The sequence below is a fragment of the Nycticebus coucang genome, chromosome 20 (assembly GCF_027406575.1).
Source record: "Nycticebus coucang isolate mNycCou1 chromosome 20, mNycCou1.pri, whole genome shotgun sequence".
NCBI lineage: Eukaryota > Metazoa > Chordata > Mammalia > Primates > Lorisidae > Nycticebus > Nycticebus coucang.
In genome coordinates this window covers 40,859,229-40,869,767 of record NC_069799.1, presented here as the reverse complement: position 1 = coordinate 40,869,767, position 10,539 = coordinate 40,859,229, and the positions used below count along the sequence as shown (strand labels likewise).

The window sequence follows — 10,539 nt, the reverse complement described above, 5'->3', positions numbered from 1 at the left end:
CTCCCATCCCCATTAAAAAACCCAGTTTAATATGAGTACGTTTGCATATTCGTTTTACTATTCCTCCGTGTGTGTCTGCTCTTTTTTTTTTTTTTTTCCTTTGAGACAGAGTCTCACTCTGTCACCCTGGCTATAATGCCTGTAGCATCATAGCTCACAGCAACCTCAAACTCCTAGACACAAGGGATCCTCTTGCATCAGCCTCCTAAGTAGCTTGGACTACTGGTGCTTGCAACAGTGCCCAGCTTGTTTTTCTATTTTTAGTAGAGACGGGGTATCCCTCTTGATTAGGCTGGTCTTGAACTCCTGAGCTCAAGCAGTACCTGCCCTGGCCTCCCAGAGTGCTAGGATTACAAGCATGAGCCACTGCACCTGGCCCTTGATAAAATTCTTGATCACTATCTGAAAAGTCAAATCCAAATAATTCGAACATGAAGAAGAGATTTTTATTCAGTCAGAAAAATGGCCCCTTCCAACCTTATCCCCTTCCTATCACAAAAATGGATTTAAGAACTCCCAAAGGAGGAAAGTAAAATTAAATAGACTGTGATAGTCTTTGCTACTCAGAAGGCTGAGGTAAAAGCCCAGGAGTTTGAGGCTATATTGTGTTATGACTGTGCCTGTAAATAACCACTGCACTCCAGCCTGGGCAACATAGCAAGACCCTGTCCCTAAAAAAGACAGAATTTTTTTTTTTTTTTTTTTTTTTGCGACAAAGTCTCACTATGTCACCCTCGGTAGAGTGCCGTGGTGTCACAGCTCACAGCAACCTCAAACTCTTGGGCTTAAGTGATTCTCTTGCCTCAGCCTCCCAAGTAGCTGGTACTACAGGTGCCCGCCACAATGCCTGGCTATTTTTTGGTTTTAGTTGTCATTGTTGGTTAGCAGGCCCAGGCCGGGCTTGAACCTGCAGCCTTGTTGTATGTGGCCCATCCTTTACTCACTGAGCTATGGGCACCAGGTCAAAAGAGAGAAATATTAAAATTCTGCATTCTGTTGTAAGAAAGAAGAAACCTAAATTCATATTATCTAATCTATTCCTGCAACCCAGCGAAGTAGGCAGGAGAAATATTATTCTTCCATTTTACAAAAGAGAAAATTGATGGTGAGGGACACTGAGAAACCTACCTTAATCGGAGACCAGAACCTTTGCTCTGAGGATGTGAATCCAGAGTTCTTTATTCTCTACCTCACTGTCTTTCAACTTTGCTGGGTCTTTCAAAAGCACGAAGGGCAGCAGCACAATTCACAATTGCAAAGATTTGAGATAACCCAAGTGCCATCAATATATCAGTGGCTTAATAAAATTTGATTATATACACATATATGTGTATGTACACACACATACATACACACATGGAGTACTATTCAGCCATGAAAAATAAATTGTCATATGGGCGGCACCCATGGCTCAGTGGGTAGGGTGCCAGCCACATACACCAAGACTGGTGGGTTCGAGCCTGGCCCCGGCCAGCTGAAGTCAACAGTGACAACCACCACCACCACAACAACAAAAGAAAAATGGCTGGACATTGTGGCAGGTGCCTGTGGTCCTTGGGAGGCTGAGGCAAGAAAATCCCTTGAGCCTATGAGTTTGAGGTTGCTGTGAGCTGTGACACCATGGCGCTCTACCAAGGGTGACATGGTGAGATTCTGCCTCAAAAAAACAAAAAAATTTTTATGTAGTATCTTTCATAATAACCTGGGTGGACCCAGAGAACATTCTTCTAAGTGAAGTATCACAAGAATGGAAAATCACCATACGTACTCAATACTAACTTAGAACTAGTCAATCAACTCTTATGTACACAAATGGAAGTGAGGTTCAATAGAAATCAAGTAGGTTTGAGGAGGAATTAGGGAGTGAGTAAATTCACATCTAACTAGTACAACGCACACGTTCTGAGTGAAAGACACACTTATAACTTTGACTTAAAATGTACAAAAGCTGGCCGCGCCTGTGGCTCAGTGAGTAGGGCACCGGCCCCATATGCCGAGGGTGGCGGGTTCGGACCCAGCCCCAGCCAAACCACAACAGAAAAATAGCCGGGTGTTGTGGCGGGCACCTGTAGTCCCAGCTGCTCGGGAGGCTGAGGCAAGAGAATCATGGAAGTCCAAGAGTTAGAGGTTGCTGTGAGCCGTGTGACGCCACAGCACTCTACCCGAGGGCGGTACAGTGAGACTCTGTCTCTACAAAAAAAAAAAAAAAATGTAGGGTGGCGCCTGTGGCTCAAGGAGTAGGGCGCCGGTCCCATATGCCGGAGGTGGCGGGTTCAAACCCAGCCCCGGCCAAAAAACCACAAAAAAAAAAAAAAAAAAAAAATGTACAAAAGCAAATTATATAACCAAAATGCATGTACCCCTGTAACATACTGAAAATTTTTTAAAAGTGTGCAATTGTTTTACTAAAATGGGTGTTCTTTTTTCTTTTGAGACAGAGTCTCACTCTGTTGCTCCTGGCTAGAGTACTGTAGCATCATAGCTCACAGCAACCTCAAACTTTGGGGCTCAGGCAATCCTCTTGCCTCAGCCTCCCAAGAAGCTGGTACTACAGGCTCCCACCACATCTGGCTAATTTTTCTATTTTTTTTTAGTAGAGATGAGGGGGGTCTCACTCTTGCTCAGGCTGGTTTCGAACTCCTAAGCTCCAGAGATCCTCCTGCCTTGATCTCCAAGAATGCTAGGATTCTAAGTGTGAGCCTCTGTGCTTGGTCTAATAAAATATCCTTAATCACAGTGAATTATCTTGTATATACTAACGTAGAAATAACTGTGTATTTATAAACCAAAAATTTCATAGTTTCAAAAAAAAGCCAGAAGGACATTGGGGACAACTAACCAGCTGGGCATCAAGTTTAGCCCAATCGATTTTTTCTAATAAAGGTGAGAGTTATCAAGCCACCAACAGACATTCACATGATCCCTTACAATAGCGGCTTAACGTTATGGGAAGACTGAAGGCTATGGAACCAGTTGCTTTCTCATTAGTACCAATGTCTGTCTAGCCATACGTGAGAATCTGTGTTAATATTATCAGCTTAATTCACATCACAATAGCTGCTCTGATTTTTAGGGTCAATTACTATTCCTGCTTTTCTGGAAGCTAGAATGAAGATTTGCGTGACACCGATGTCAACAAAATAGATTCACACCTACTGATTCCTACTGTAGAACCTCTGAGACCAGGATTTCCACCCCTCCCAGCTCAGTAACCACACACAGAAGCTCTCCTGTTTCCTCTGAATCAGCTCCTGCTATGCCTGTAACACCCGGGTTCCAAAGCAATCTTGCACATGGTTCATTTCTGGTGACAAAAGCATAATTGGAAGATGTGTTTAGCCCAGAACTAGAGCAGGTGCTAGTGAGGTTGGCTGCAGAACTACTGTACTCAGCTTACTGCTCTAATTCTAGCCTTCCAAAGGGGAATGGTTTCTAATTAGAGGGAGTGGAACTGACAGGCGATCTGTGCTGTAGCTGTGACATCACACAAGTCATTTAAAGATCTGCACTTCAGTAATAAAACATTAAACTTCACCTGAGCGATGTCAATATTGTCTTCAGCCCTAAAATTGCAAAGTATTGAAATAAAAAAAAAAAAAAGAGATTCCATAAACTCTAAACAGGATGCTGCTGCTCATCCATTAAGAACTAGTTGTAGGGTGGCGCCTGTGGCTCAGTCAGTAAGGCGCCGGCCCCATATACCGAGGATGACGGGTTCAAACCCGGCCCCGGCCAAACTGCAACCAAAAAATAGCCGGGCGTTGTGGCGGGCGCCTGTAGTCCCAGCTACTCGGGAGGCTGAGGCAAGAGAATCGCTTAAGCCCAGGAGTTGGAGGTTGCTGTGAGCTGTGTGATGCCACGGCACTCTACTGAGGGCCATAAGGTGAGACTCTGTCTCTACCAAAAAAAAAAAAAAAAGAACTAGTTGTAAAATCAGTATGAACAGCTCTTAAATTGAACATAGTCATTCAGTGTCCAGTCTGTTAGATATTTGTAAATTATCCTATCCAGAAAACTGGATCCATTTAAGAGTGGTTCCATCTCGGCGGCGCCATGGCTCAGTCAGCAAGGTTGCCAGCCACATACACCTAGGGTGGCGGGTTCAAACCCAGCCTGGGTCTGCTGAGCAACAATGACAATTGCAACCAAAAAATATCCAGGCGTATGGCAGGCACCTGTAGTCCCAGCTACTTGGGAGGCTGAGGCAAGAAAATTGCTTAAGCCCAAGAGTTTGGGGTTGCTGTGAGCTGTGATGCCATGGCACAAAAAAAAAAAAAAGAGTGGTTCCATCCCAACTCTACTTGATGTTGACTTGAAACGTTTTCACCAAGGTGGGGTTTTTCCCAGCCAGTTTGAACTAATAACTGCTTTCACTCTCAACCCTCATTCACTCTTAGGTATATAAAGGTTTATAATAAGATGCAACCTCACTTAGCCTGATATTTACCCAGCCTCAGTCCCCAAAACATAACCTCCTTAAGGGATAGATCCTAAAATTAAGGAAAAATATAAAATTATAAATAAAAAAGTCTAAGGCCCAGTATAGGGCCATGGAAAGAAAATTTAAGCTTCATTAGCTTTATAGTAAATCATCTCTGCCTCTGCCATCTGGAAAAGTTTAAATATAGCCAGTCTATTAGCTTTACATTGCTATGAGATACACACACACACACACACACACACACAGAGTCCACAAGATGACACAAAGCATCACTTTCCCCACTGAGTTTAGCCCCCTTGACTTCCTATTCTCCTCTTTTCCCTTCATCGCCTCCCGGTCCCCGACCTTGTCTCACAGCCTTTTTTACCCTTTATTTATTTTGATTGCCTAGAACTTTGCTATGGTGGAGGAGGAGGAATTGCTGGACAACTTCTCCAATTCTCAGATGTGTTCAGGATAGGTGTGATTTTTAGAAAACCATAGTAATGTGCACATACAAGACACTCAATGACTCAATGGCAAATGAAATTAATATAAGCAACCGCAGAATACAGATTCTTTTTCTTTTTTTGAGACAGAGCCTCAAGCTGTCGCCCTGAGTAGAGTGCCATGGCATCACAGCTCACAGCAACCTCCAACTCCTGGGCTCAAGCATTTCTTCTGCCTTTGCCTCCGAAGTAGCTGTAACTACAGGCACCTCCCACACTGTCCAGTTATTTTTTGGTTGCAGCCATCATTGTTCTTTGGCAGGCCTGGGCTGGATTCGAACCTACCAGCTCAGGTGTATGGGGCTGGCATCTTAGCCCCTTGAGCCACAGATTCTTTTTTTTTGAGACAGTCTCACTCTGTTTCGGTCAGTAGGGTGCTATGGTGTCATAGCTCACAGCAATCTCAAACTCTTCAGCTCAAGTGATCATCTTGCCTCAGCCTCCTGAGTAGCTGGGATTACAGGTGCCTGCCATATGACCAGCTATTCTTAGAGACAGGGTCTCCCTCTTGCTCAGGCTGAAAAATCCAGATTCTTAAAGATATATTCAGGTAGCTGGGGTTAGTGGTGCATGCCTATAGTCCCTATAGAGGCTGAGGTATAAAGGTCGCTTGGGCCAGGAATTTGAAGTCGCTATGAGCTGTGACACCACTGCACTCTAGCCAGAGTGTCAGGGTAAGACTCTGTTTCCAAAAAGAAAAAAAGGATATATTCAAACTCCAGAAAGCATTGAAACAGCATGACATTTTATAAGGATTGAATGTGATGGCCCAGATCTAGGATCCAAAAAACTAAAAGGAAGTACAACTAATGTTTATAACAAGTTTTATTTAAAAAAACATGAATCCAGACCTGGTTCTCAAAAGAGAAAGCCTCCTTTTTTTTTTTTTTTTTTTTTGTGAAATAGAGTCTCATTATGTCATCCTTGGTAGAGTGTTGTGGCCTCATAGGTCACAGCAACCTCATACTCCAATAAAGTCTCACTTTATTGCCCTCGGTAGAGTGCTGTAGTGTCACAGCTCACAGCAACCTCCAACTCCCGGGCTTAAGTGATTCTCTTGCCTCAGCCTTCCAAGTAGGTGGGACTACAGGTGCCCACCATAACACCCAGCTATTTTTAGAGACAAGGTCTTGCTCTGGCTCAGGCTGGTTTCAAACCTGTGAGCTCAGGCAATCCAACAGCCTTGGCCTCCCAAGTGCTGGGATTACAGGCATGAGCCACCTTGCTCGGCAAGAGGCAGCTTCCTTAAAAATAAAAAAATCAGGGCAGCGCCTGTGGCTCAAAGGGGTAGGGTGTCAGCCCCATAGACTGGAGGTGGCAGGTTCAAACCCAGCCCCAGCCAAAAGCTGCAAAAAAATAAAATAAATAAATAAATAAATTAATTAATTAATTAATTAAATTAAAAGATCAACAAGCTTGGGGGGGGGGAGGGCGGTGCCTGTGGCTCAGTGGGTAGGGCGCCAGCCCCATGTACCGAGGGTGGCAGGTTTGAACCTGGCCTCGGCCAAACTGCAACAAAAATAGCCAGGCGTTCTGGCCAGTGCCTGTAGTCCCAGTTACTCAGGAGGCTGAGGCAAGAGAATCACCTAATCCCAGGAGTTGGAGGTTGCTGTGAGCTGTGACGCCACAGCACTCTACCGAAGGCAATAAAGTGAGACTCTGTCTCTAAAAAAAAACAAAAAAGACAAAAAAAAGGCTTGGGGATAGGGGGTTTGTCGCTCATGCCTATAATCCTAGCACTTTGAGAGGCCCAGGCAGAAGGATCGCTTGAGCTCAGGAGTTCAAGGCTGCACTGAGTTATGATCACATCACTACATTTCAGCCTGGGTGACAGAGCAAGACCCTGTCTCTTAAAAAAAAAGTCAGGTAGGGCAGCACCTGTGGCTCAAAGGGGTAGGGCGCTGGCCCCATATGCTGGAGGTGGCAGGTTCAGACCCCGACCCTGGCCAAAAACTGCAAAAAAAAAAAAAAAAAAGTCATGTAAATGAATGAAAAAAAATAATTTCATCTAGTAATTAATACTGTAAAGAAAATTAAATATAGTAATGGAATGAAGTGATGGGGGGGTGCTACATTAGCTAAGGCAATTAGGAAGGGCTTCTCTGAGGAGGTAACATTCGAGCTTAACTGGCAAGAAGGGACTGGCCACACAATGACCTGCAGAACTATAGATTTCTGGGTAGTGGGGACAGCAGGTGAAAAAAGCCTGAAGAAGGGATGAGTTAGATGTCTTGGTGGCATAGAAAGGAAGGCAGTGTGACCACAGCATAGCGAGCAAAGGGGAGAGCATGATGGCATGAAATTGAAAAGGAAGGCGAAAATCCAAATTTTGCAGGACCTTATAAGCCATGGTAAGGAATTTTGGTTTTTGTTTTTTTAAAGACTGAGTCTCACCCTGGGTAGAGTGCTGTGGTGTCATAGCTCACAGCAACTTCAAACTCTTGGCTCAAGCGATCCCCTGGCTCAGCCCCCTGAATAGCTGGGACTATGGGTATGCCCCAGCACACCTGGCTAGTTTTTTCAATTTTTAGTAGAGACGTGTCTCACTCTTGCTCAAGCTGGTCTCAAGAACCCCTGAACTCAAGCAATTCACCTGCTTCCAGCTTCCAGAGTGCTAGGATTATAGGTGTGAGCCACTGCTCCCAGCCTTTTTAGGTTTGGGGACGGGGGTTGAGATAGAGTCTCACTCTGTTGCCCAGGTTAGAGTTTTGTGGCATCAGCCTAGCTCACAGCAGCCTCAAACTCCTGGGCTCAAGCAATCCTCCTGTCTCAGCCTCCCAAGTAGCTGGGACTACAGATGCCCACCACTGCACCCAGCTCATTTTTCTATTTTTATTAGAGACTGGGTCTTGCTCTTGCTCAGGCTGGTCTGGAACTCCTGAGCTTAAGTGATCCTCCCACATTGACCTCCTAGATTGCTAGGATTATGAAGTTTAGATCTTATTTGAATTACACGGGAAGTCATTGGAGGCTTTTGTTTTTCGTTTTTAATCTGAACTGAACACAGTCCGCTACTACCACAAATTATGCAGTCGAGTTTCCCACATTTAGGGAAATCACAGGGGTCTGGAGTGTAATGAACGAGCCTCGCCCTGGGAACCACCCTGATGATCATGGTATCTCCCCTGCTAGGTAAGTATCAATGGAGTTTGTTTGTTTGTTTTTTTGCAGTTTTTCTTTTGGCTGGGGTTGGGTTTGAACGCACGACCTCTGGCATATGAGGCCAGTGCCCTAATCCTTTGAGCCACAGGCGCCGCCCTCATTGGAGGTTTTTAAGCATGGGTAACCATATAGTCTGGTTTGCCATAATTAAAAGTTCCATAGGCTATATTAGTTTGCCAGAGCTGCTGTAATAAAATGCCCCAGATTGGATAGATTAAACCACAGAAATTGATTTTCTCACAGTTCTGAACAAAATCTTGGAAGCTGGAAGTCCAAGATCAAGGTGCTGACTGGACTGGTTTCCTCTGAAGACCATAAGGAGACAATCCATTCCAAGCCTCTCTCCTTGGCTTGCAGATGGCCACCCTCTTGCTGCCTCTTCATACATTTGTCCTTCTGTGTATGTGTCCCTGGTATCTCTTCCCATTGTCACGATGACACCAATCATATTGGATTAAAGTCCCACATCAAAAGCCTCATTTTAACTTAATCTTTTTTTTTTTTTTGTAAAGACGAGTCTCAGTAGAGTGCTATGGCCTCATAGCTCACAGCAACCTCAAAGTCAATTGCTCAAGTGATTCTTTTGCCTCAGTTGGGACTACAGGCACCCGCCACGATGCCCAGCTAATTTTTATGAGGTCTCGCTCTGAGCTTAGGCTGGTCTCCAACCCGTGAGTTCAGGCAATCCACCTGCCTCGGCCTCTCAGAATGCTGGGATTATAGGTGTGAGTCACTGCACCCAGGCTTCTTTTTTTTTTTTTTTTGTAGTTTTGGCTGGGACCAGGCTTGAACCTGCCACCCACTGTATATGGGGCCGGCGCCCTACTCCTTGAGGCACAGGCACCACCCCTTTTTTTTTCTTTTTGAGTCTTCCTTTGTCGCCTTGGCTAGAGCGCAGTAGCATCATCATAGCTCACTGCAGCTTCAAACTCCTGGCCTCCAGCCATCCTCAGCCTTTGAAGCAGTAGGGATTATAGGTGTGCACCACTACACCTAGCTAATTTTTCTGTTTTTTGTAGAGACAGTGTCTCACTCTTGCTCAGGCTGGTCTTGTGAGCTCAAGCAATCCTCCTGCCTTGGCCTCCCAGAGTGCTAGGATTATAGGTGTGAGCTACCCACACCTGGCCTTCATTGCCTCTTTAAATACCTTATCTCCAAATATGGTTACATTCTGAGGTACTAGAGGTTGAGATTTCAACATTTGAATTTGGAAGAGACACAATTCAGCCCATAATAGGAAGCAAGAATGGACATGGAAAGATCAAAGGATATTATTGTAGAGTCTCAGCAAGAGATGCCCATGGCTAGACACTGTGCCTCACACCTGTAATCTCAGTGTTTTGGGAGGCCAAGGTGGGAGGATCCCTTGAGACGAGGAGTTTGAGACTAGCCTGGGAAACACAGCAAGACCTTATCTCTACATGGCACCACGGGAGGCCGAGGTGGGTGGATTGCTTGAGTTTAGGAGTTCAAAATCAGCCTTAGCAAGAGTGAGAACCTGTGTCCAAAAATAGCTAGGCATTGTGGTGGTTGCCTGGAATGCTAGCTACTCAGGAGACTGAGGGGAGAGGATCACTTGAGCCCAGGAGTTTGAGGTTGCTGTGAGCTATGAGGCCAGCGGACTCTAGCCTGGGCAACAAAGTGAGACTGTCACCAAAAAAAAAAAAAAAAAGAAAGAAAGGAAAGAAAGAAAGAAAAAAGAGAAGAGAGGAAATGAAAAGAAGGGAGGGGAGGGAAGGAGAGGAGAAAAAAATAAAACAAAAGAAAATAGAAAAAGCCTGGTGTGGTGGCTCATGCCTAGAATCCCAACACCTTGGGAGCTGAGGAGGGAAGGAGTTCTTGAGGCTAGGAGTTGAGTCCTTCATTTCTGGAAAACAACTCAAAGGGTCAAGTTGTTAGTTAAGGGAGAGAATTATAAGAAACATATAGTGGTTCATGGAGCCGGTTACAGTGCACACAAATACTGTGCCTTTGATTGAGATCAGGCATCTGTATATTTAAAAGTTATGGAGTGGGCATGTTTGGTACACCTTTTGTGGGTGGGACATAACCACAAGAGGGACGCTGCCTAACAAAATCAAATATTTTGACCTAGTGTTTGTACCCTCACATTAACCTGAAATAAATTTACTTTTCCATTACAAATAATAATAATAAAAATAAAAGTTACCCAAGGCTGATTTCCAGCTTGCTTTGGGCTGTAAAGATCAAGAAGGAGCATTTCTCCTTTGAACTAATTTCAAAGGCCCAACCATTGTTGAACCTGTCAAAGAGCTCAGGTCACAGAACAACCAACTGGTCCAAAATGTAGGAGTACTAGATGCCTGCAGGCGGAGAAGAGATGTAAGCACTGGCTTACCTGAGACAGACAAACAGACACAACCGGATATTCGTGAGATAAATTCAGCTACAATAATTGAAGAATTCATGAAGGCCTAGTATGGATCG

General features: G+C 44.7%; 1 pseudogene; it reads right to left on the bottom strand.

The window, feature by feature from the left end:
* Positions 1-7,918: 7,918 nt before the first annotated feature.
* Positions 7,919-8,069, bottom strand: LOC128573254 (uncharacterized; annotated as a pseudogene).
* Between the last annotated feature and the right edge of the window lie 2,470 nt (positions 8,070-10,539).